The following is a 25,982-nucleotide window of genomic DNA, read 5'->3' on the forward strand; positions in this document are numbered from 1 at the left end:
TGGTGGCAGTGTTAATTGCCACCTCTGCTGCCAAATTCCTGGACCCGTGGGGGGCCTTGTGGTCTGGATCTGGCCCACAAGCTAGGGGTTGAGGACCCCTGACCTCGTCTATAATAACCTCTTACCACAAGACCTAAAAGTTTGGAGGGTTTTATCTGCATGTTCTGAGGCTGCATGGTTGCTTAAAAATATTTAAATGAAATGCTTTAAAACTTAAAAAAATATTTTTTTCATTTTGTTTAAATTAAGCCCATCAAGGAACTCCATTTAATACAAACTATGTTGAGACCTAAACTTTTACTATAATCAATTAAAATAAATAATAAATAGCCTGAATCCATCCAAAAATGATGTCTTGGCTCTGATTTTTGTACACAAAAGATGTTTTTTCTTTAGCTGTTAGTTTTGACAGTGCTTTAAAGCATGTATGGTATTGAAGACTTGATCCTTTAATTTAGGGCTGTCTGACTTCAGCACAACCAGGCGTGGCATATTGAACTAGCGATGCACTGCATAGGTGGGAGTCTGGGACCCTCCCACTCCCATGCCCCCACACTCCCTCCTTACCTTGCTCACTGCTGTGGCCCCCTGGGATCCCTCCCACCATGCAGGCAGTGCCTGTACTGTACACCTCCCTCTGCTGTGCACATTGCAGTTAGCGCTCCCACCTTACTGCATGCCAGTGGGAGAGGCATCCTGCAAGCTGCAGGTTGGACATCCCTGCTCCAAGTACTGCAACTTTCCTGTGTACTACTGGGTGCAAGAGATTGGTACGTTGCTGCGTGTTCGGGATCTAGCTTCTGACTTCAGGAGGCAATGGCCTGTAACTCATCTTTAGGCCGAGCAGATGATCTTGTCTAGGGAGTATCATACTCCTATTTCATAGCTCTCCCTCAACTGTGGCTCAGTTCTCAAACCATGAATGTTTCATTCCACCAGCCAGGTAAACTTCCTTTCTCTAACTTATGGGAAAGCAGTGATATGCCCAGTAGTTACCAGTCCTTGCTTTTGGATTGTTTTAGGCACTGTAAGTAATTACCTTATTCTCTCTCCTTGCACGTGTACAAAGAACTTCTCAACTGCTTTCTTCTGTCTCTATACAAAAAATACTGCGTGACAAAGCATATGGGTTTCAAAAGTAGTAGTCTTGGATTGTTGATCCCTTTGTGTTTTCTGGTAGTTCTGGGGGACCTAACAAGGGAAAAGGAGGTAATAATCCAAAAGGTGCAACACCAGTATCCAAGTAGGACACTGGGAAGAACCAACAACATTTTTGGTAGCACAGCTTCTAGCATTGGAGGGGAAAAAATGCCATGGACATTGCAAGTTATCCGAAGAGACAAACCTTGTGTAATGGAGAGCTTAGTGATCCTGTTACTTTAAGTGGAGAAAGGCTGCAGACAGAGATCTTGCACCATTCAAGGGAAGATGCCTGACCAGAAGGGTTATAAGGTATTTAATCTTAGGGCCTGAGCTGGAGAAGGCAGTCTGGCCCTAGAGGGCATGGAAGAAATTGTTCCTGAGCAGGAGGGCTGCAGAGGAGCCCCTGACTCACACCAGCGATACTCCTGAACCAGGGAGCAGGGCAGGCAAATAAAATATTGTGGACTTGCCTGGAAAACACTGCTGGTTTGGGATTGCGGCTAGTGCGGGGAAGTTGGAGGTCCCAACAGGCTAGGGCCTGGGACTAGAGCAGAGGAAGAAGTGGAGATGGGATTAGACAGAGCCCAGCACCCAGGCAGGGGCAGAGATGGGGCTAGAGAATCCATTGAATTGACTTGAGCCCAGGACCACAGCAGAGCCCAGGATCAGGGTGTGAACTGATTAATTGCTAGGCCTGTGCGAGTCAGCAGCGATCCGATCTGGCTTTGGATCCGACCGCTCCGGATGGCCGTGATCCAAGCCAGAGCTCTGGACCAGGTTTCCACCTCGATCCGGCCGAAGCTTTGGAGCCGCCTTGGAGATCCAGCCATAGGGTATAATGGGGAATCAATGAAATATCTATAACTTTGTTGTTTTTGTCTGATTTGGATGAAATTTGCAGGGATGGTAGCCTCTGAGAGCATTAAACCTGCCAAGTTTGAAGAAGATTGGTACAGGGGCTTGGGGGGAGCTGTACCCCAAATTCTTGAAAGCCAAACTCATGTCACGGCTGTGTGTTACAACACAGGGGGGTCAAAACTGCAGGAATGGTAGCTCTTACTGAGGCCACAAAGCCTGCCAAGTTTCAAGAAGATTGGCGCAGGGGTTTGCGGGGAACTTTAGGTGATGAGCAATTAAACCATAGCTTCTTGGTGGATGAGATCTTGCTCGGGGATCCCTGGGGCAGTCTCCCTTTTCTAAGCACATATTTACAGCAAGGTGTGGCACCCGAGCAGAAGGAGAGTATGCCCTAATGCATCAAGGGAAACAAAGGCTGAGTGGCCAAAGGGGGCATCATGACCACCCCTCGGGCAGGCCTTTGTTACATCTTGTCTGAGGATATTTTCAAAAATCATTTATATCCAGGTAAGAAAAAGAATACATCCAAGTGAAGCAAGTGCAAGCCCTCCTTGGACCGAAACAGCATCACCACAAGTGCTCTGAGGCCTGGCTTTGAAGATAGTGGTGTGGGAACTATCTGTGTCAACTGGCTGCTAAACGTATTTCTGCGCTGTTCTTGTGGACTGCCTACCATTGTGTTACTGTGCTAGTAACTAATAACTTAGATCAGTGACTCCCAACCTTTTTAAACTCAAGGCACCCCTTAGAAAATGCCAGCCCTAGTTTTCACTGCTTTGTGACTACAGAAAAATAATAGAGCAATTCTGTTGCAAAGAACTGAGAAAGATCACAGTAGGGCAGAATGGTTTTAATATCGTGGATTCCTATTTGAAATCTCTGGGTTTATTATGTGAATTATGTTTGCACACCCAACAATGCTAGCATTATATGGCACTCTTGAAAGGATCTTGGGATGCTCCAGGTTGCTGTTGCACTCTGGTTGAGAATCATGGTCTTAGATTATCATCCAATATGTATTTGGGATGGATTGCTTATGAATTTCAAATTTTTTACAATAAAAATATAACCGTTGTATCTGAATATTTATCAATGACGCTTTTTCATTAGTTACTACCAGACTTCTGAACTCATTTCTCGATATGATGAAACATCCTATTTGAAATTTTCCTTTTAAAAAGTAAAGACATCTTTTAGACATCTTTGAATTTTAGCATTTTATTTCCCCCCGCCCCCATAGTTTGGTATGTTACTAAAAATAAGAACCTTAATCCTTATGATTTATTATTTTCCCTATAATACTGAGTTTAAAAGACATTTAGCAGATATGCAAATACTGCAGTAGAAGGAAACTTTCCTTTGCAATCTCAATTTTAAAAGTATTATACTGATTAACAAAGTGAGAAGTGACTTTTTTATACCTTTGTTTCAGAATCCAATTTAGATATAAAGGGACAATACAGGGATTAGGAATGTCCATCATCTGTAATGTCTGCAGTTTAAAGAGTTACCTGCTGATACCACTAACAAGGATGCAACTAAAGACATCAGAGTATTAATTACATGTATCAAAAAGACTTTCCTCATTATTCGTGTATCCATGAACGAGTTTGTAATCAGGGCCAGCATATTCCAACAAGACTCCATCATAGATAAAAATATTTCTCAGTTCATTTACTCACATACTCCCTCTCATCTCATTCAGAACAAGGATTTTCTTGCCAGGGTTAAACACTTCTACATTTATTGAAGGTTGCTGGAAACAGTGTATGAGAAGAAAATTGGACAGTGTACAAAAGGCAAGATGCAAAGTTTGTTGATCTAAGTCTTGATGGGTAGAACAATGCAAAAAATGTCTAAGTAAAATGTACCTGTGTGATTAACAGAAAATAGGGTTGTCTTAGAAAGCAATCAATACATCAAGAAGTGTCACAGATCAGAATATTTAAATAGCAGGAAAAGCTTTAAGAAATTGAACAGAAATGCAAGTGTCAAGCGGTTTGTTACAGACTGTAGCAGGGGGCCTAGTCCAAGCCCTCCTATACTTACTCCTCCAGGTGAGCCTGAAGTGGAAACCCAACCCTGGATGAATCTGGGCTGGTGACAATGGAGTTGAATCCCACACATCTTAGCCTGATGTGGAGGGGACAAGATCCCATGAGGCACTGGGAGTTCTGGTCCCCTTTAAGAGGGAAGTAGCTGTGAGCACCGGCAGCAGCTCCACTGCCCCTGGAAAGGGGGAAGATGAGGGGATTTACTTTGGGTCTATGCGGAAGCATGGATAAGCCACCAACGAGGAAAGCATAAGACTCCAGTTGCCAGAGAAGTAGGGAAGCGTACCATGGGATTGCCAATATAACAGATCAACCAGACCGGTAGGGAATCCTCTCCTCAGTTAGGGAGCCAAAATGGGATCCCTGCCCTTCCTCACTAGTGAGCATATGCTGTACCTAGAAAGAAGGAAGGGGAAAGCCCAAGTGAGTGACCCCTTTGAAGGGCTGATGCCTGGTATGAATTATAACAGGTCAATCGTGGAAACCAATCGAAACTTGGCTAGCGATGCAGTTTGTTTGTCCTATGTGGACTGAGTGAAGAGAGGTTCTGGGATTAATCGAAAGCTGGACACCTGGGGGTGGGACAGGAGGAGAGGTTGATTGATAAGGACATGGACTGCATAACCTAAGGCCCTGTAATTAATTGGAAGCTAGATTAGAAGGGAAATTGATTGATCAAAGCCCAGATCGTGGTAGATGAGGCTCTGACATGGATTAAGGTTGATTAAGGAATGAGAACTGGATGAACAGGGCACAGGCTGAGTTATAAGGCCCTGGAATTAATTGAAGACTGCCACATGGGGAAGTTGGTCAAGCTGAGCACAGTCTGTATTAGGAGAGGACTACAGGCAATAGAAAACAGACTGAGAAGGAGAATTGGTCAATTAGGGTTTGGTCTACCTTAGTTCCAATTTAAGTTGATGAAACTCACTTATGGGAAGAGGCGGGGTAATCTGAGTGAAGATTACATTAGTGGAGAAGCCAATGCTAGTCACAGGCTGATCAAGAGGAAATGGTTTGATGAAGAACACCTATTTGAGTTGATAAGTGCTGGAACAACCCTGGGAAATTGGGGCCGAGCTATAGTCAAGGTTTGAATTGGGCTTGGCGGTGGGACCATGTGATTGGTTAATTTGAGTTAAGATTGATACAAGTAATGCATTGGAATCACTCTGTAGCCATAAGCACAATGACGGTGAGTGTCAGACCATGGTGCAGGGGAGGAGGAGCCCTGGAGAAGTTGACTGTAAGAATTTATGTCAGTCCTGCTCACTAACAGGGCAGTCCCTCCCTCTGTTTGTATTAGTAACATCTTAGCATGGCAGGCAATCAATCAACGAGCAGTGGAGAAGAGAGAGTCCAAAAGAACCAGTTAGTTGCTTAAAACACACCACTGCTACACAGACGCTTTTGCAAATGAAGAAAAGTTGAGTTAAGAAAAAATCTAGACCAAATGGGGGCCAACTTATTTTGGCAGGCATGCCACAAACTAGCCCCGCATCCTGCCCAAGTGCCACTTCAGTCCCCGCCCGATCTGCTGCTCTTTCTGCTTCCTGCCTTGTGCTCCTTGCCTGATCTACTCTGCTTTCTGCTCCCTTCCAGATCTGCCGCTGTGCTGCCTGTTCTCTTTCCAATCTGACATATGCCACACACGTTGCCCATGCCATTTGTGGCACCCATGCTGTAGGTTGGCCACCCGGGTCTAGACGAGGATAAGAAAGAGAGCTTGAGACTTACAGCTTGTGGATGCAGTGCTCATTCGATACATCTTTTAGCCAAGCCTTAAGTACTCCAGGAATAAAGGATATGTTGACCTTAAAATAGCCTTCCATAACAGTTATTTTGCTTCCATTTTGCTGAAGAGGGCAGGAGTATCTAAAGTAATTTACACTCAAAAAAAAAAATGGCATACAGTGGCTGAGTGTTTTGAACTATCTATTAAGAATTGACCTATCAAGAACTTTTGAAGAAAATCATAAAAAATGGATGTAACAATCACAGCCAAAGGTACCAACACTGAACTAAAGCAAATTTTAAAATAAATACTGACTATGCTGAAACCTATTTCTATAGTCCTGAAGAAACAGTAGAAAGATGGTTGTTATATGTCTGATATGCTGAAATTTGGAGAACTTCAAAAGACACTTAAGTTAAATTACAAGCACTAAAGAAACAGAAGGATCAAGCAGTAACTCAACTCTTTCTTGTGTTGTTGTCAATTCAGAGCACCAGTGAGAGAGGGTGGGGAAGCCCAAGTCCTGCTGGTCAGCCCAGCCTCTTGAACAGACTTCTCATACCTTGTCTGAGATGGTTGATGACAGGTACTTAGCAGAATTTGAGTATTTGTTAGAATCGTATAGAGCCATGATAGCCATGCTTCTGCTCTAGACATGAGCCATCAAATAAGCAGTGCCTCTGCAGGCTGAGTCTCAAGGGTCCTTCATTATCACTGTCTAGATTGGTGTGGCTGACCTGCACAAGTGGCATGGGCAGCTCATGTGTGGCATGTATCAGATTAGGAAGGGAACAGGCAGCAGGGTGGCAGGAAGCAGAAAGCAGAGCACAAGGCAGGGATCAGAAAGAGCAGCAGATAGGGCAGGGACTGGAATGGCACTTAGGCAAGGTATGGGGCTGGTTTGTGGCATACCTGCCAAAAAAGTTGGCCCCCATTTGGTCTAGATTTTTTCTCCACTTGACTTTCCTTCATTTGCAGAAGTGTCTGTGACAAAGCACTTGAAAGGACTAAATGGGAAAAAGGGACCTTAAATAAGATGGTCACCTGCCCTAGGTGTAAGCTGTGATCTGCAGGCCTAGGGCGGAAGTCGAGGGCCAGGTGCCCAGGGAGAGGTTCAAAAGCCCAGGCTTAGCCCAGAAGGGGGAGTCTGGCTGTAGGAGCTACAAAAGGCAGAGTTGCAGGGAGGAGCCAGTCTGGCCTGCCTGGAGGAAAGGACTGTGTGCCATAGAAGGGCGGAAGAGACCTTGTGCTGCGAGTGACACGAGATAAGTACTTTGAACCTTTTGCATTTGTGATACTGCAGGGTGATATTAACCCCAACAGGGGAGCTTGTGTTTGGCAAGCCTTGTGTTTAGGAGCGGACAATCATGTTGTTGATTTGTTATGTTTGAACCAGGGGACCAGGAATAGCTGTAAGGGATGGAGTGGAGGCCACTGGGGTGCAACAGAGGTACCCAATTTAGAGCGTTCCTAAGGGCTGGAGCCCTGGGTTGTTGTGTGTGGGCAGTAGCCCAAATATATTTTAAAAGGGAGGACTGCGGAGTATCAAAGGACTTGGGCATCTGGCAACAGAGACTGGGGAAGTATAAACCCCGTGTCCACAAAGGGAGTGTAGCTAGGGGCCGAGTAGCCCAGAGCTGACAGAGGGCTGGCTGAGCTTGAGAATTTAGGGTCCTGGTGTGGTGGGCCCCAGGACCAGCCAAATTAAGCTGAGACCCAGAAGCGCCCGAGTTCAGGCAAGGACCTAATCCAAAACCCACATCTCCCTCCTGGGGCAGCCCCCCTGCGAACATATAATAAGTCATGGCAGGAAAAATACCCGTGACGGAGCAGGACCCAGAAAGCTTGGGAGCAAGGGTGAGGTCAGAGCCCAGCGGCGAGCCAGGCGAGGAACCTTGTTGGGTCAGCATTGAACGTTTTACATTATTACACAGGGAAATTGCTGAAGATGCTAGTGCTATGGCTAATTGCCCATCGACTATGCCAACCATAATACATTTCAGGGTTGAAGGTGAATGGTTGAAGCAGTTCGTACTTACTGCTGAAGCTTTAAAGACAGTAACATCACTGAAATGCTGGAAATATCTTGTGAAGAGTGCCTCAATCCAGAGTTTGTTGAAGCACTCAACTGTCTATTTAAAGTTAGTAATTTCTACAGGCACAGACTATTTTATTTGGATTATTCATTTAAGGTGAGAAGCTGATGAAGAGCTGAAAAAGCAGGCATATTTTTTTACTTTTTCAGTCTTTGAATAAAAATGGGGAAGGAGAAGATAAAACCCATTAGTTTTAAGGACTACCTAAGAACTGTGGGAGATGCTTATTTTCAAGAGACATTGGTAAATAGCAATATAAATTTTGTGGACTTTTACTCCATTTATACTCCATTTATATCTTTTTTTTCAGGGGTATCTTGAAATAGTCAGTTTAAATCACTGATTGCGGTAATTTCTTTGCAAGTTAAATGACTCATCAGGAGATGTTTTACCGCATCCAATAAGAAATACTGGCATACAAGATAAGGTTTTGTTGTAAGACCTAATACTATATACTGTTTTTGTACACCAGCACTGCTGTTTGAGATGTTATGACCAAAGCTTAACTAGCAAGCAAGCAATTTATCATTCACCTATAAAATACAATATATTGCATGTATTTACTCAAATATAAGACAAATTCGGGTACTTTGATTCTACATATGGAAAATGTATACATTTGTTATAATTTTACAGGGATAGGATCTAATTATTGGAGGTTTGCCTTGAATTTGTCCCCCTCCCACTGCTATAGGAGGAAAAATAAATTGGGGGGGGACAGGTGGCCCCCTTGACCTCTGCCCCCCACAACTTCTTCCTGTAGCAGCCCCTTCCTGCTCCTTCCTCTACCCTTTGCTGTCAGACCCTGCTTTACCCGAGCACATGAAACTGAGGAGCAAATCTGAAAACACTGACTTTGAAAAACAACAGAGGCAAATAACTATAGGTACCTGTAGACTTAGTTCATACAGAACTGATGCATTTTATCTTTTTTGAAACTGCTGCAAAGTTTGGCACAGGTGCTCCATAAATACACTTTTAAGCAGCATACTGCACACTGGGTGCATCTCCACTTGCATATTAATGCAATGCAATAAACTCCAGTGCTTATCTGGGGGTCAGCTTGCTAGTCCGGGGCTGCTCGGATCTGGCTCAGTGTGCTGCAGAGAGGCAGGCAGCCCCTGCATAGAGCACCCCTGAGCCCCAGCCAGCCGGGGTAGTGTCTACATGTGTGCTGCTGTGGAGTAAAAAAACCCCAGGTAGTATTTACAAGTACTGTTGTTCTGCGGAGTAAATTAGTTTACTTCAGCCTAATAGGGGAGCCCGTGTAGATGCTGAATATTTACTATGCAGCTAATGAACCTATTATGCAGTAAAAGTCTTGTGTAGACTTTTTTTTTTCCGTGTTCCTAGACAAATCAAGACAAATCAATTCAAGATCTCTGAGTCAGGCCAGAACCACAAGTGACCCTACTACCCGCAAACATCCTCTGCCCCCAGCTGGGGCTACAGATGTTTCCAAATCCTTCGGTGGGCAGGCATTCTGTGTGCTCGCCCAAGCCTGGAGGCTTGGGGTTCGCATGCCCCCAAGTTTTTTTTCCCCTCAGTTTGCTTTGTTTCAGTCTGGCATAAACTGAATTTATATTATTATTACACTGTGCATTATATTAGTCCAAAGCTAAAAGCGTACCCTATAGTTTGCTGGGCTGGGTCCCAGCATTTCAATCACAGTGAACCTGAGCACGGCTCGGGACATGCGTGTACTGCACATACGACCCCGCTGCCCCCCCGCAAGGACCCAGGGGCTGGCTGATCCCTCGTGGCTGGACCTGGGTGCTGCAGCACGGACGGGGGCACTGTGCGGTGACGTTTGCCGGACACTGAAGGCCTGCGGAGGGCAGAGAGCAGCAGGACCCAGGCAGACCGGCCAAGCAGCCGCGTCTCGGGCTCTGCCTGCACAGGGCAGCGGCTCTGGGCGCTGGGGCGGAGGCAGCGCCGCTGCAGCCGTCTTCCTGCAGGCCATCACCGCCCGCGCGTCCCCGCCGGACTCCCGCACCCCGCGCTCGGCTGCCGAGGAGCCCGGCCCGCTCCGCCGCCGCCGCCGCCACGACTCCGGGCTGCCCCGGGGCTGCAGGCTGGCGGGGAGGGGGAGGAGCCTCCTTCCTCCTCGGCTGCCATTGGCCGGTGGCCCTGTCCGTCCCCCCGACGCCAGGACGCCGCGTACTGATTGGCGGAGCGGCGCGAGGGCGGGGCGGCGCGCTGCGCCGTGACAGCGCGGGGACGGCGGCGCCCGGCGGCCGCAGGAGCGGGCGGGGCGCAGCCCCCCCCCCCCGGACACGCACCGGCCCCGGGCGCCGCGGGCAGCCGCTGAGGTACCGGGACCGGGGGCGGGAAGGGGCGGCGACACCTGCTCGCGCCGGACGGGCGGGCTGCTGCCAACCGCGGGGCCCGGCGCCTGCCCGGCTCCGTGTGCGCTGCGGGGCGCGGCCCGGCTCCTCCCGCGGCTCCCGGGTGAGCAGACCCCCGGGCGCCTCCCAGCCTGGCCCTGCAGCCGGGCGGCTTCCGGGCGCGGCGCTGTCACCCGCGCCCGGCGTCTCCCCTGCGCTGGGGGGGAGCCCTGGCCCGTCCCCAAATACCTTCAGTCCGGACGGGCCGGCACAGGGGCGGGCGGGGGCCGCCGGGCTGCGCAGCAGCGCCGCAGAGAAGGAAGGAGCGGGGCGACAGGGGACAATGAGCTGCGTGCGAGCCAGCACGGCACCCTTGTTGCCACGAAGGTTACCAGCGCGCTGGGCTGCCTTGGCCGGCGCCTTGCCAGCGGGTCGCGGGCAGCGATCGACCCCTCTGCTCCCTGGGGCTGGTTGTCTAGGCTGGCACATGAGGGTGGCCAACCCGCCTGCTGCAGCCGGGCTCGGCGGGAGGCAGGCAAAGGGCCTCGCCCGCTCGGGGGCTGCTCTGTCGCCGGCCAAGTTTCCCTGGAGAGACGCGCGCACGCAGACGTACGTGCGACGGGCCAAACCCTGCCGAGCTGCGGCCGGAGGCGCCGGGCTCCCAGCTGCCAGCAGCCCTGCCCCTCCAGCGCCCCAGCACAGCCCCGCTACCAGGCCCCGGCCCCTCCAGCGCCTGCCCAAGGGGCAGCACGCAGGCAGTGCCGTTGGGGCTCTCCCCACCCTGCCTAAAATCTGAGATCAGTAAATGTCAAAATCAGTGCTTAAAAGTAACCAGCAATTTTCGTTGTCAAAATAATAATAATAATAAGATTAAACAACCAAATTCTAGATTTACTGACTTGAAGGTTACCTATGAAGCCTAGGTATTAGGAAAAGCTTTCTCACCAGGAGGGTTGTAAAGCACTGGAGCAGGTTACCCAGACAGGTTGTGGAGTCTCCATCCTTGGAGGTTTTTAAGACCTGGGCAGGCAAACGCTTGGCTGGGATGATATCGTTGGTGCTGGTCCTGTCTTGAGCAGGGGGTTGGATGAAAAGATGATCTCCTGAGGTCCCTTCTAACCCTCGTTTTCTATGATTCTGTGAAATAAGGTAAGACTTGCCTGTGGCTGTCCATAATGGATGCTGCTCTCTATCTCTTCCTGGTGCAGCATGAGCCAGCTGCTCTCCATCTAGGTATAGATTTTATGAAGGCAGCACGACACCTCTTGAACAGTGGTTCTGTCAGTCACGTGCACTGAGGAGACGTAAGGTGTGGAGATGTCGGGATATTTGCAGAGCAGTGTCTAGCGTCTCACAGTCCCCGCTTTTTATCTAAAGGGAGGGACAGTATCTGGCCTGTGAGTGCTCATGGGGATGCCAGCCCCAGGCAGGCGAGCTGTTTGCAGGCATGAGGAGGTTGAAGAGTGTAAGTGCTGAGGTTTGGCGTCGTTCAGTGACCTCAAAGAGGTTGACTACACTGCTAGGGCTGCTTCTGTCTCACGTCATACATTGAAGCCTGACTATGAAAAACACAAGAACAGCGGTTGCCAGTTTTTTTTTTAATTTTTACCTAAAAGGGGGAAGTTGTAGCCAGGTACTAGTTAGAGTTTTGTAACTGTTGAAGATTTTGTAACTGTTGAGGATTTCTTAAAGCCAGGGGGACAGTAGCATTCTTCAGAGGCCTGCTGGGCTGCCTTCGCAGGAGTCGTATCTTCAGCTACAGAACTCTGCTGCTCTTCGCTATTTTTTGGTATCTAGAAGGCACAAAAATCTGGTTTGTAATTAGTGTCCTAGGTGTATTTCAGAGTCCTTATGGGTGCTGGGACCAGCCTCATTCAGGGCATGGTTACTGCTCTCTGTTCTGGTCTGTTACTTCAAATAAGAATGAATTTGGGGAGGTCGTATTGCCTAGGCCCTATGCTATACTTTAGATTTAAGGGATTGTGGCTGTCCCTTGTGGCTTCATGTGGTGTGAGTACTCTGTCCTGAAGAGTTAATCTTTGTTTGTTTTTTCTGCAAAGCAGGATGCCAACTCTTGAGTGCTTGGTACTGGGATAGGATTGATTACTTGAGTCACCTGGGTCATTTAGTTTTTCAAAAACTGACATGGTGATGGCACTCTTCCATGCTCTGCCCATATCAATTACCAAAATGAGAGACAGCTCAGTGTAGATTGTGTAAATACTCCAGATGCGATTGTGATGTTCTCTGAATGTTCTTGGGTTTTTTAAACATGGGGTCGCTTCCTGCAGCTTCAACATGTCCATGGGCCCTTCAGTACTTCTTGGGATTGGCTGGTTCTTGATTTGGGATGGGGAAAATGTAGCAGTGTCTTTCATATATTACTTTCTTGTGGCACTGAAACTCCATCTGTACTATATCAGTACACATATCCAGTAATGCCAGATTGTAAGTGTGTGTGAGCATGTGACACCTCTCTACTGGCAAAAGCCCTCATATAAAAGCAGTTGTCCCTGGGAAAGGGCTCTTTTGCTAGTACAGTTTGCTTTGTTTCAGTCTGGCATAAACTGTATTTATATTATTTATACCACAAATATTCTCTCCTATTCCAGCAGCATTCTTCTAGCATAAATGTGGCCTAAAATGAGTCATCACTAACTGGGCAGACCTGTAACTCCCTCTCTTTCCTTTTCCATGAGAAGTGAAATGGTTTATAGGGATAATTTGAACAATAATTTAAAATGTTAACTCTTCCCTGATCAAGTGGTACATTTCACATCTCACAGCTATTGTTTCATGCTGCCTGTGCACGGGCTACAAAGAAGTGGTTGTGTAGTGTAGAGGAAGTACCAGCTATTTCTGAGTCCTGGTTCATTCTGTGGCAGAGCACTGGTATTGGACAGTTTTGTTGATGTTGGATGTCGACAAACTGAAATCTTTTCTTGTCCCTTGTTTCACAGTTTAAGCAATCAAGGTTGATACGGTTATTTAATATTATCCTAATAATTACAACTACCTGTCAGTGTAGCATTACTGTCTGTGGTCTCAGGAAAATTTGCTCTCTTTTATTATGCTGTAGATTACATGGTAGAAGACGTGTCTACTAGAAATGCTAGTTGGGGGTGGAAGGGTGTGCAGCAGGCTGAACGTGGTTGGGAGACTCCTAAGGTTCTGTATCTGTGTCTTTAACTAGATATCACATTTGTCCCGGGAGAAAACATTGTCTCCTGGGACAAAGTCCAATCATTCAGATGTCCTTGTCAGTTATTGTGGGACAAGCCCCAAAAGATATACGGCATAAGAAGTATTAACAGTTTGTCCTGGGCTATCGTGAAGGATGTCTGAAGACTGTCCCTGGACACTGTTCCTGGACAAGCAGGCCAGCTGGTCCTTCAGGCTTCCCAAAAAGCACCACATTCAAGAATCCCATCTTAAATTGTGTGCTGCCACTGTAGCCCCAGTTGCAGAACTCTGTTGGCCAGAGGTGACAAGCCTCAGGTGGCTGCCTCCACCTGTTAATTGCCCTGCATGGCAACTTGCAAGCCATTTTGTGCTCCTTACCCATCTGAGTGGCCTGCATTCACTGAACCAACTGCAAAACCAGCCCTCAGGGACCTCCATCCACCTCACCAGCAAACCATTGGGGAGGTCATTGAACCCATCTACCACCCATTGAGGCATGTTTGCACCTCCAATCCCCTCAAACCCATCCATCCTCCCTCTACCATGGCACCTCAGTCTAAGTGTAGTGTCATGAACAACTGCAGAGCAATTGAACCAGGGAGGAGGTAGTGGATCTTGTTGCCATCTGGGGTGAGAATGAGAACCAGTGGGTGCTCTGGTCAAACCACTGAAACAAAATGGTCCATGAACATATTGTGAAGGAAATGGTGGCCTGGGGACATGACCATGACTGGACCCAGTGCTGGTCCAAGTGCAAGGTACTGAGGTACCAGTTTGCAAAGACACAGGATGGCAACTGTGTGTTGGGCATGCACAGGGTCATGTGTGCCTTCTAACTGTCTTGCATCTTTATGGTGATTGAATGAAATGGCCATATCCAAAAATGTGGTGGACACAGTAGCGCACTGCCAAGGAGAGTGATGAAGACTCCCATATAACCATGGTCAAAGACATGCAGCCCTCACAGGTCAGCACAGCCTGGGCAATGAGTCAGACTGGACTCCAAGGCCATTATTTCGAGTTGTGCAGACTCTGAAATGGATGTGGACTCGGACAGCGATTGCCTAGAGTTCCCTGTCATCTCCTTCGTCTTCAGCATGCCAGCCAGCCCTGCTGGCCTGCTTGAGCTCCATGGCATTGATTCAGCTGCCCCTCTCCCAACAGGGAGCCAGTGCCCCAGAAGACTCAGCCTGTGGCAGGATAAATCCCGCTTCCAAGGATGGTAAGTGGCAGCCCTCTGTTATGGTTGGGTAAGGACAGGTTGAAAAACAGGGTTGTGGATGAGGAGCTGTAGCACCCCAGTGGGACTGCAGTGGCTTGATGGGTGGTTGAGCCACTGTCCTCTTCCCCTGGCCTCTCAGAATTGCAGTGTGGGTCTGCTCTGGACCCACATAGCCATGCTTGGGGACTACCCTGCTATGTTTCCCACCCCCATACCTATGTGAGTATGGTGGTCTAATAAATACCACTTGAATTAAGGTGGGCCATTAAGGCAACCACTATTGTTCTTGAAGGCATGTCTGTTGTCGTCACTGAGCTGTCATTGTATTGTGGGTCTCGCTTCATTTGGGCAGTGATTGATGCTCTTTAAGGTAACTGCCCATTCACTACCTCATCCATCCTCCTACCAAAAACACAGTAGTGGTAGTGCACAGCTATAGGGACCCTCCCTGTTGCACCTGGCTGCATGCCCAGTTCTTGAAATAAGGAACTACCTAGACATTAGGACAATGTAGTACTTCCCCACACCAACCCCCCTTTGCCAGTAACTTCAGCATTAGATTCTGCTTTAGATCTCACCCTAAGAAAGTAGTTATGGTGGTCATAAGAAGTGGCAGATTCCCCTCTTAAAAGGTTTTGCTCCCCCCCCCCCCCCGATCCTTCAGCTCACCACATAAAGCTTGTACGGTTGCAGGCTCTTTCACAGTACCAGTTGGCCAATCCCCTCAAGGCAGGAGGGGGCAGGAGAGGGGGATGCTTGCTCCTTTTGCATTCTCAAGCCATGAATTTCAAGTGGTGCAGTAGCCACCCATCGCAACCTTTTGTGAGTTACTGGCTCACAGTTGAGCTAGACGCAGATCAGTTATGCTTCTTATCACATCCCAGTTGGGCTGTGCAAGACGGTGACCCATCATAGCTTGTCTACCCTCTCCACAAGTAAAAATAATCGGGGCCCACCATCTCTTGTAGTATGAAGTAAGCAAAGACTATTGGACTGCCTTGCACAACAATGAATGAGTGCTGCCTCTGCTCTGGGATCAGATGGATCAGGTGATATTGCCAAGGGTGTCAGTGTACTGCAGTTACAGACGAGTGGTATTAAGGGTTCCCAAGGCAACAGACCATGTTCAGTGCCAGCCTAAAGGATCAGAGCAAGCCCACCTAGTACAGCCCCACTCCCACCCACCCTAACCTGGAGCACTGTGTTTCATGGTCCCCATAGGATTTAGGGGCCCAGACCCCTTGCCCTTGGCTACCCAGACTTGCCCTCCACTTTCCTGGAGCAAAGGGGAGAGCAAACTTACCATATTGAAAGTCAACAGGGCAAATGAACCTCCTCACTGACTGGGTGGTCTTGCAAATTGCAACTTTGTGGGGGGGATTCTTCGTGCATTCAGGGGAACAGCAAGGGAAGCAATGATCTCCTGTTCAACCTCCTCTACTTTTAGGTCTGACACCTGCAAATGATGGCAATGGCACCTTGGGACCAGATAATAGCCCAAGGATGCAGTTAGAGACTGCTGTCCAGAAAGCTTCCATGCAGAGGAAATCCTTGCTGCCAGAAAGATGGACACGCTGGCATCTCTGACAGAAACGTGATGTTCCTGGGTTGTGGAGGCCAGGCAGTGGAGGAAAGAAGAGTGGATGTATCACTGCCAGTGCTTGCAGGCACAGGTTCAAGGAGTCGCAGTGCACTGCTACGTGGCTTACTGTGCAGCATGCAGAGACCAAGGATCGCTATGCAGCCTTTGCTCAGAGAACAAATGAAATAATCAGGTAGTCTCTGGGGGTGGAGCAAGAATCAGTGGATGTGTCTGCCTTGAACCTGCAGACAAAGGACATCCTTGGTGCTCTCCGGTTCACCCCAATATTTAATGAATAAGTGGGACTGTCCAGTGGCTCCTTGGGGTCCATGCTACCACTGGGTTTCACTGTCCCACAGGGGTCCCCCACAGCACGAGTGACCGGTGCCTCCTGTATCAGGGGGCACCTGCAGAAGCCGCCGACCCTGTTGGGGGAGGCACCAGCCCTACCGACAGCATCAGTGTCAGCTGTCGGGGGGGCATGTGTACCCCTGTATACCCCCTACCAGTTGCCTATGCCCCACAGTAGGAGTGGGAGCAAGCACCCCCCAGCTGTCACTGAGGCAGACCCTGTGGCTTGAACAGTTGTTCATTGGTGGCTGCCACCCCCTGAGGGCATTCTGCATCTATGTGCTGTGTCCGCATGATCTGCAGCATGCTCTCATTCATGGGGAAAAAGATGGGTTTCACCTATATCTGTTTATAGGGATATTGGTTTTTGTTACATTGCATTTGTGTACTGGTTCCACTGACCTCCCTTTTAAAAATGTGTGTTGTGCTGTTTAATAAAAGTCCTGTTTAGTGCCACAGCTGTGGCTGTGGCATTCACCATACGTATGGGGCAGGAGTGTTCACAGATATGAAAAGCACTGAAAAAGACTGCTGCTTAATGCACCTCCTGCCTGTCCCAGCTCCAGCTGAGTCTCCCTCCCTCCCTCCTGGGAGCAGCCCAGAGTTGATCAAAAGTGTAGGGCAGGAAGGAGCTCAAGTTGTTTCTTCTTCCCTGCCTGCCTCCCTCACCATCTCCCTCCATCTGTTCCCCTCAACCTGCCTGAGAGCTCTTTTGACAGCCCTGTGCTGATTGAAAAAGCAGGGCAGGGAGGAGCAGGACAAAACCCAAGCTGTTCCTACTTCTCTATCTCACTCCTTGCTCCATCCATCTGGGTCTGGAGGTGCCCATAGCATTGCACAACCCAGGCTTTAACCCCACTCCCTTCACTCCACCCCTTCCACATTCGCGTAGCTCAGTACCTGGGAAACATTTGTGTCTGTAGAGCCTGTGCAGTGTCATTGCAGGTTGGCATAAGCATTCTATGGTCAATATTCCCATCCCCATAATGTGCCTCTCCTGTACACTCCCTCCCCCTTTCCCATACTGGAGATGACCACATGAGAGCACAAGTTCAGTTGATGGTGTTTAACTGTGTACATGAGATTATTCTTGTGCCCCTCAGACTGTCCTTGGAAAGTGGTCTGCTGGCATGTCTTGCACACGTGGTGCCAAGTGACCAGGCTTCATCTGAGAATTCACAGGCATGACACCTGTAAGAGGCAGGAGCCACTCCACCTTAACTGGCAGGGCCTCAGGAAGGGGCTCCTAATTGCCATTGTAGATATTGTTCAACACCCATACAGAGATCACAAAGTGGAACATATTGTAGTCACTGGTCTCTGTGTGTGTTCTCAGGCACCTCCAGCGAGCCTTGAAGTTCCTGAAAGCGCTCTGCACAGTCATTCTGCAGCTGCTGAGCTGGTAGATAAGATAAACGGTTCCTTTTGGACATCCAGGCACCAATTAATGGCTCTTTATCAGGCAGGTGTGCACTGTGTAGGAAGGGTCCCCATTTAGTAGTGGGAATGCAGTTGCTCCCTCAATCTGCATGTGAAGCACGCCAAGGACAAACTCTTTGCTCTATCAACTCAGGAGCTAAATATCCTGGCATGGTGTACCTTACCTGACCAACTGGCATTTATGTGTGTGAATTGGCTATGATAGTCCGTAACTGCCTGATGCATGACCAAGAAGTAGCCACAGTGCACAGGGGAAAGGATGGAAGTGTGTGCACTATCGACAGCTCCAATGCATTTGGGGAACCCCAGACTGGCACACCCATCTGCAACCTCCTGTGGGTTGGCAAGGTGTTTTGATGCTCGGGTCATCACCCAGACATCTCCTGCACTGCCTCTCCAGGTGTCGACTTGCCAATGCCAAAATAGTTGGCTACAGGCCAGCGACTGGCCATGGTTATGAGCTTCCATATAGCGAAGGCAATGCATTTCTTCATGGCTAAGAATGCTGTCTTTGCTGTTGTCCACTGCTGTATGTGTGAGGCAAGTTGAGTGCGGATTTCCATGAAAGTGCCACTAGATATTCATGTGCCACTGCTTGTCGTCCCAGTTGGCCAAGATGATCTGCTTCCAGCAGTCACTGCTCATCTCTCTGGCCCAGAAACACCACTCCATGGCTTGGAGCCTCACCAACATCTGCCAAGCCAATGTGCTGACCTGTGGACAAAAAATTTTTGGTGAGGCAGCTGCTGCCCTGAATGAAGAGTGGGACATAGTCATGGATTGCCCATTGTTTGGCAGTGAGCTCTCCCCTGCAAGTACTGCTTCCTTGCTTTTGGGGTGAATAAAACTAGTCATGGTAGCCATCAGAGCCTACCGGTTTCACCATATTTGCTTAATCACTCTTACAAGTTCACAATACTGGGCCAGCTTTGTCCGCAAGACAGTAATCACATATGGATATCCATAGTGGCTGGTGGCATTGGGAGCTGCAGGTCACAGTCAATGGTAGCAGCAGAAATACAGCAAATGAACAGGCAGGTGGTCAGGGCAAGAGTTATGCAGTGAATCACACCAAAATCCCTTCTTCAAAAATTTGGCTACCCACAGTTTGAACACCCAGTAGGAGCTTTGTTTGGCTTTGGCAGTCAGAGGACCTACAGACACATGACTAACGTTAATGTAGGGCACACTGGCATGAGAGAAAGACATGGTTAACTATTTTAGTTGGAAGTTAGGCAGTATTCCTGTTGACCTGTTCAACTCCATTTCTCCTCCCTCAACAGTGCCGCCTCCTCGTCATAACCTTAGTATTTAAATTTGTTTCTATTTAGAACCTTTTTCCGCAACCCTTGCATAACGTCTGACGAAGTACACTGTCACCTACCAAATCTTATGACTGAACCAGTAAGTTTCTGAAGTGACACCCTGCTTTGCCTTCTGCCTGACAAGCATGGCTAACTGCGTCTGTCTGCACTATAATGGACACTTATCCACCTCCTGGAGTTTTGAGACTAAATGTTAAAAGGGATTCGAGTGCAAAATATTGTCATTGATGGTAACCTACTTAGCTGTGCTTTGAAGATTCAGGGAGTGACTCCAGTCTCCCTTTCTTGGGCTTTAATTGCGTCAGACTTAATTTTCTGATCTTTCATATAAAGATCCTACAGAGATGGGCCTCTCATGTTGATGGCCTCACAGAGGGAAATGGAGATTGCTGAAATCATAGAATAGAAGATTCTTCCTTGTAAGTGTTCAAATTATTCCAGATGTGTTAATTCTGGAAGAGAGATGTTTTGAATAAGAATAGGCTATGTCTGAACTCTTAAAATGTAGGAACATCATACATGTGCTGAACATTTGTATGACAAGCTTACTTTTGGAAAACTTAGCGATGAATTTATTGATTAAATTCTTGCTATCCAAACCTCTCTTTTAAATGCATTTAGGTGTAAAGCATCTTTGCATCACTTTTTAAATAAATGAGCTTACTTAGCTCCTTTTGGGTGGTTTACACCTTTGTAAAGTAGTGGGTTCTTAATTCGATGTATTTTGAAGATAATATAACATATCTTGTTCTCTTTTAGTGCAGTTTCACAGCATTGTTTACTGTTTGTACAAAGACGAATTGGAGATTCGTTGTTTGGTCTTTAATTTATAAAAATGTAAAGAAAAGAAAAATATTTTAAATACAGAAAGTATAAGAGGGTTCATCAACCTGATTCGAAGTAATGTCTTTGGGCTCATTCTGACTCATTTTTAAATATCTAGTGCTCTTGACCTGCCGAGAAGTCTCTGGAAAGTTTGGGAACACACATTCGTTTGTAGAGCTGCCTTTGGAGAGGAGTTGGGTTCAGCATGTCCTCAGATTGTTGAGAAAGCAGCTCTGTCAGACTGGCAACTTATTGCAAGGGAGAAGAATATCTGCATGAACTGGAGTCAATGCAACATGCAATATGAACTAAAAGCGCAATTCTGACTGCTTATACACTCGGCATCTTTAAGTCTATACTGTAAGATTAGCCCTTCCCAAGAAAATGAATAGATCACTATTGTCTTCCTTTCTTCCACTGAGGCAAAGTATTAAGAAAAGCTTACGTCTAAGTAGTGAGATTGATTGTATTAGAGGTGGCTCCTCTTCCTTGCAGAGCAGCTGCTATTATACGATCATAGATTGATATAAGATGGTTGTGACTGTTTTTTGAAGCCCATTGACCTGAAGGCTCTCAAGGAACTTGTTGTCCATTTAGGGGTTACTAATGAGGCAAGCACAGCTAAAGTAGTAGAGTTGGCAAGCGGAATATATTAATAAGTTTAGTATGAAGGCTTTGTACTATAGATATAATGACCAAAAATCTTTGTGTGTAGGATCAGTGGTGTAACTAGGATGCGGTGACGGACAGCCACTCCAGTGAAGGCCAGGGAGGGGGTGTGAAACAAACCTTTTGGAATAGCTGTGTGATTGAGGTTGCTTTTATACCAAATGAAATATGACCTACTGATATTACCTATTATTGATCATTTAATCAGTTGTAGTTATCCCAGAAGGTTGCAGTGCAGATGCTACTCTGTAGGGGCGTAGGATTAATGATGTGATTAATGATGTGATTAAGTGCCCCGCTCTTCCCCTGTACACATTGTTATTGTTGAATAGGGGCTGTTGTGCTTTGAAGTATTCGGAGAACATTGTGGCTGACTAGGCCACTGAAAGGAACTATAAGAGACTACAGACATGGACTCTCTTAAAATCTTGACAATTTTAGTACATAGTTGTTTATAGTAATTTTGATCCCTTGAGAGAGAATGGATCTGTTCCTCTTTCCTTGTTCAGCATTCTCCCAAGAAATAAGCTTCCAGATCAGCCTTCCTTTCCCTTCTATGAGAATTGATTGTGTAGCCATAGCAGTGCAGTGGACCAAATCCATGCTGCCTCCGCATCTCAGTGTGAGCCCCCTGCCCTTACTTTGGCTAGTCCTTCCCAGCCATGCTCCAGCCCACCTGTTCCTCCCTTCCCTACACTTCCCAATCATTTGATGCAGAAGTAGCGTGGCTTGGCTTTCAAATATTTTCATTAAGTTCAATGTTCCTCCTGCCGTGTCTTGACTCATAAGGGGTGTAGGGAGAACATTTCAAATCCCGGATTCCAACACAACCATGTGGGAGGAGAGACAGTGGCTGCATGCCTCAGTAACCTGTTCTCCTGCCACCCACACTTGTATTATGTGCACCCCTCCTGTGTCTCTCCTCTTTACTTTACCTGGTCCAGCTGTCTCTTTTTTTTTTTCTACTGTCAATCTCTGCTCCTGACCACTCTCCACCCTGTAATCCTTCCTCCCAAGCCACAAGCCATCATATTTATAATTCCCTCTTTTTGACAATCACTTTGTGTCTGCTGAATTTTCTGCTTTTTTTTTTGCATTTCTGTAGGGCCCTGGGGATTGGGGTTGTACGAGGAAAACAACGCACCTTTGTCAGAAGCAGATGGTAGTAATGTGCCTACATATTTTCAGGTTTCATTGGTTACAGTACCTCTCCTTGAGCCACCCAGCTTGTGTGATTACCAGCTATCTCATCTAGTCCGCATGGCTAGGTACAGACATTCAAAAAGCCTGAGGTGGAATCAGTCTGTTATGCAGTTTTCTGTAAGTGGCATAGTTTAGATCAGAATACACATTCGCCCTTTGGAGAGGGGAGCAAATCTTAGACCAGGTTCTGCCGTTTTTAAACCAGTCCGTGTGTGCCGAGTTTCTGTTCTATTATGGGTATAGACTGGTTTCTGATCACTTATACCAGTAAAACAGGGGCGGGCAATTATTTTTGGGGGGAGGGCTGCTTACTGAGCCTTGGCAAGCCATCGAGGGCTGCAAGACAGGCAGCCAGGGGCAGATAACTATTATTTTCTAAATTTTTTTAAGGGGCCCCGCGGGCTGGATAGAATGGCCTGGTGGGCTGCATCTGACCCACGGGCTGCATTTTGCCCGCCCCTGCAGTCAAGTGTGATGTCTATACCTGGCCTGTGTCTATGTGTATACTCCTTGCCGTTGATCTGTTGTCTGAGTGTTAAGCTCATGTCTGTTTACAGGGCTTAATTCTTTGAATACCGATTTCAGGTTTGATTCCCCAGAGCAATAGTGATGCCTTGTGTTGGCTGAGGTAAAGCTGACTGACCAAGACCACTTGGGGTATAATTAGAGGCATCATTTGATCTCCAGGTACATGCAAATATGTTGATAGACTGTCAGTCTTAAATGGTGGGATTTTTGGTGACTGGGAATGAATCTTGGGGAACCTGTAGTTCGTAAGCCCTTGCATTGGTTTGGCTGTCCTTAGCCTGCGCTACCAAGAAGCACGTCAAATTGCAAAGCAGTCCAAGTTAACATAGATTATAGTGCACTTAGAACAGTGCAGGGTGCTGTGCAATATTAACACTATTAGGTGTGTAAGCACTTGATACACAGTTCACTAGATAAACCAAGAGGTTCCCAATAGGAATCCATAGCCTTAGAAACATTCTGACGTGTTGTGGTCTTTCTGAGATCTTTGCAGCAGCAAAATTGCTTTATTCCGTAGTAAAAAATGAGTGACATCTAAGAGCTGGCATTTTCTGACTTGTGCCTGGACTCTAACAAGGGGTGCTTGATCTAAAAAGGTTGAGAACCATTGATTTGACATCAACTTTTAAACAGCAAATAGCAGAGCTGATGCTTCCCTAACATACTGTAGTAGAAACATGATAGACCCTCTCAGATTCTTCTGGTCCTGGGTATCTCTTAGCTCAGGGCTTGGCAATCTACAGCTCACAGGCCAGATCCAGCCTGCAGACAGATTTTATCTGGCCTGCCGAAGTGGGACAGCAGCAGCAACTGATAGTGGGGGAAGTGGTGACTGGGTGACAAGCAGCCTCTTGTTAGGGTCACCATTTTTTTTAAATGGCCTTGGGTAGGAGGGTATTATCTAATAAGGAAGAGAAGTGAAAAGAAAGGGAACACTGATGGAAGAAGAGCTGGGGAGTGAAGCTGTGTGGATGAGGGGCGGGTGAACAGAGTCTCGGCACAGAAAAGAGGGGAAGTCTCAGCACGGGGAAAGTCCAGTCCAAACCGTAGAAAGTTTTGTGAATGATCAAAAGTTTGGCTGCTTCTAGCTTGTGTATCTGGCTGGCTTCTCTCTGCAGTTTGTCCCCAAGGCTAGCAGACTTGTAAGGGGGAGGGTTGGGAGAGCACTATTTGGTCCAGTTTCCTCTACATGTGTCTTTTGCGGGAGGTCCCTTTCCATGTTACAGGGCTATGGAAGTACTGCGTGAGAGTGTGGTTTTGGCTAGGCTCCATTTTACCCCTACTCCTAGTGCTCCTACTCCCTGCTTTGCCTGTTTCTGCAGCTGCTCCTAGTGACTACAGCCTCACTAATCAATTCCTTTCCTTGGGATTTTTAATGGAAAATTATATTAAATTAAAATATTGTGAGCCATGATCCTTTCCCCAGGTAATTGGAATATGAATCTGTGTTTCTGTTGCAACAGAGGAAAGATGCCTTTAATTTTATCTGCCCTGACAAGCAATCAGTTTTGTTCTTAAGTACTAGATACAATTGAGTTTAGATAAACTATGTAGAAGCTGAGTCATACATGGATGGCAAGTGCCAAATTTCACGTGCAAAGCATGACTTGTCACTAAACACCAGTCCCACACAAGCCTCGTCCCTCCATCCCCAACACCTTAAACAATAGTGAAGTAGTCACAACGGTAGGAAAATATATATTTTTTTAATTGCTTTTCTCAAAAAGTAATGACTGTGAGAAGTATTTTAGCTTGGGGAAGGGACTGCAGGGGAAATATTCAAGCCAAAGTCAGGTGCTTCCAAAAGCTAGAATTACAAGATGGGTGGAGGGGGAGGTAAAAAGGTGAATTGCTTTCAGTCTAACCTCTACCTTTTACCTGCACCTTAATGTCAAATTTGTGAGCTGCTGACTTGTAAATGCTTTCCGAAATTTGTCAGGTAATTTAAAGTTTTGAATCTGTCTTTGCTTCCTTCTAATTTTCCCTTCATTGCCTTTCCCTCTGTACAAATCAGCAAGGCTTTTGTTTCCATAATACTTACAAGTGGAGTGTAAACAATTAAATTGTGAGCTCAGAAGGGAAGGAGTGGCTGGGGTTTTCTGGTGCGATTATGGTTTTGCAGAGAAGCATTCCGACTGGAGACGAGGGAAGGAAGGTATAACAGCAAGGGAGGAGGCAAAAGGTAACTTTTTTTTTTCAAAAGCTCCAAAATGCCCAATTGGTAAGGATCCTAAATCTCACTAGCTTTCTATGGGGAAAGTCAGGCATGAAATCATATGTACATTTTGGAGCTTTTCAGATGAAAGGTGGTTGTGGTAAGATGTGTGTATTTGCTGGAAAATGGTATGACAGTTCTGAGTACAGCAGCCATTCAGAGCAGACAGATGAGGACGTACAAAATCGTTGTAATTTTTTTCCACTAAGCATGCAAATTGAATTTATATTCATAGCTGCAGCTTGTCAGGTATTTGAATACTGTGTGACATGAGAAATAACCACGTAGTAGTTATATACACGAGTTTAAGGAATTGTGCAAGAGAGCTTTAATTCTGCCTTATTAACTGTCATAGACTGCTGTGCTGTGACTAAGAATTTTAGTCCTGTTCATGTCCTAGTTTGTGTCTAGGCAGAGCTTACTATTGTTATTAGACATTTGCACAAGTGTAAAGGATGCTTTATAAACTGAGGAGGCAGATACTGGAATGAGTACAAGCCCTTCTTGGCGCAGGGCTTCGTAGTTGATAGGAAAGTTTGCTGTTTTGATTTCTTCCCCTGACTGTTCCCACTTAGTTGCTTGGTTGCAGGAAAGTGAAGGCTGGCTTGATCCTGCTGCTGCCTTAACAGGGAGCCAGGCAGCTGAAGCCGTAGGAAAGGAATGGGGTGTAGATTTGATCCTAAACTGCTGTAGCTCCTGTAATAGAGGAAGCAGAGAACAGAGGATGGGGTGCTGTGAAATGAAGTGCCTTCTGTGTGACCGGGGGGTTAGTGCAGCTACCCAGCCAGTGCTGTAGCAAGGAGGGGTGGGGGTGGTGATTGGGGTGACTGCCCTGGATGCAGAAGTGAAGGGGTGCCAACAAGCACTGCCCAGCCAAGGTGGGGCGCAGGGTGGAGCAGCAAGCGGCTGGTTTGGGGGAGACACAGGGATGGGGGGAGGGCGACTCCCGCCGCTGCGTGCACACCCCAGCAAGCATGGGGATGGGAAGGTGCCTTCTAGATCATTGCGCGAGGTGAGGGTGGGTTGCCGCTGCGGGCTCTGCCCCGGGCGCCAAACATCCTTGCGACAGCACCGTACTCAGCAGCAGCAGAGGAGCTCGATGTTAATGGACGGGTTTGTGTGGAAGTGTACTGTTTGTTTTCCGCTGGTTGACAAATTATACATTGCTTTGGAGGCATGACAGCATGCATATTTCTTATCCTGGTTTGTAGTCTTCAACAAAATGT

At 47.2% G+C, this 25,982-nt stretch overlaps 1 protein-coding gene across 3 annotated transcripts in view; it reads left to right on the plus strand.

Moving 5' to 3' along the window:
• Positions 1 to 10,088: 10,088 nt before the first annotated feature.
• The window catches only part of MARCHF2 (membrane associated ring-CH-type finger 2), a 102,988-nt gene continuing 87,094 nt past the window's right edge, over positions 10,089 to 25,982 (plus strand). The window contains exons 1-2 of one of the 3 annotated variants that reach the window (XM_019491228.2): positions 14,496 to 14,618; positions 16,066 to 16,393. The gene's annotated coding sequence lies outside the window, so the exon portion shown is untranslated. Of the gene's footprint in view, positions 10,199 to 14,495; positions 14,619 to 16,065; positions 16,394 to 24,699; positions 24,724 to 25,982 lie in introns of those variants that run through there. The other 2 variants (XM_059719562.1, XM_006275425.4) reach the window with 2 other exon arrangements.

This window comes from Alligator mississippiensis, chromosome 16, assembly GCF_030867095.1.
Source record: "Alligator mississippiensis isolate rAllMis1 chromosome 16, rAllMis1, whole genome shotgun sequence".
Classification (NCBI taxonomy): Eukaryota; Metazoa; Chordata; order Crocodylia; family Alligatoridae; genus Alligator; species Alligator mississippiensis.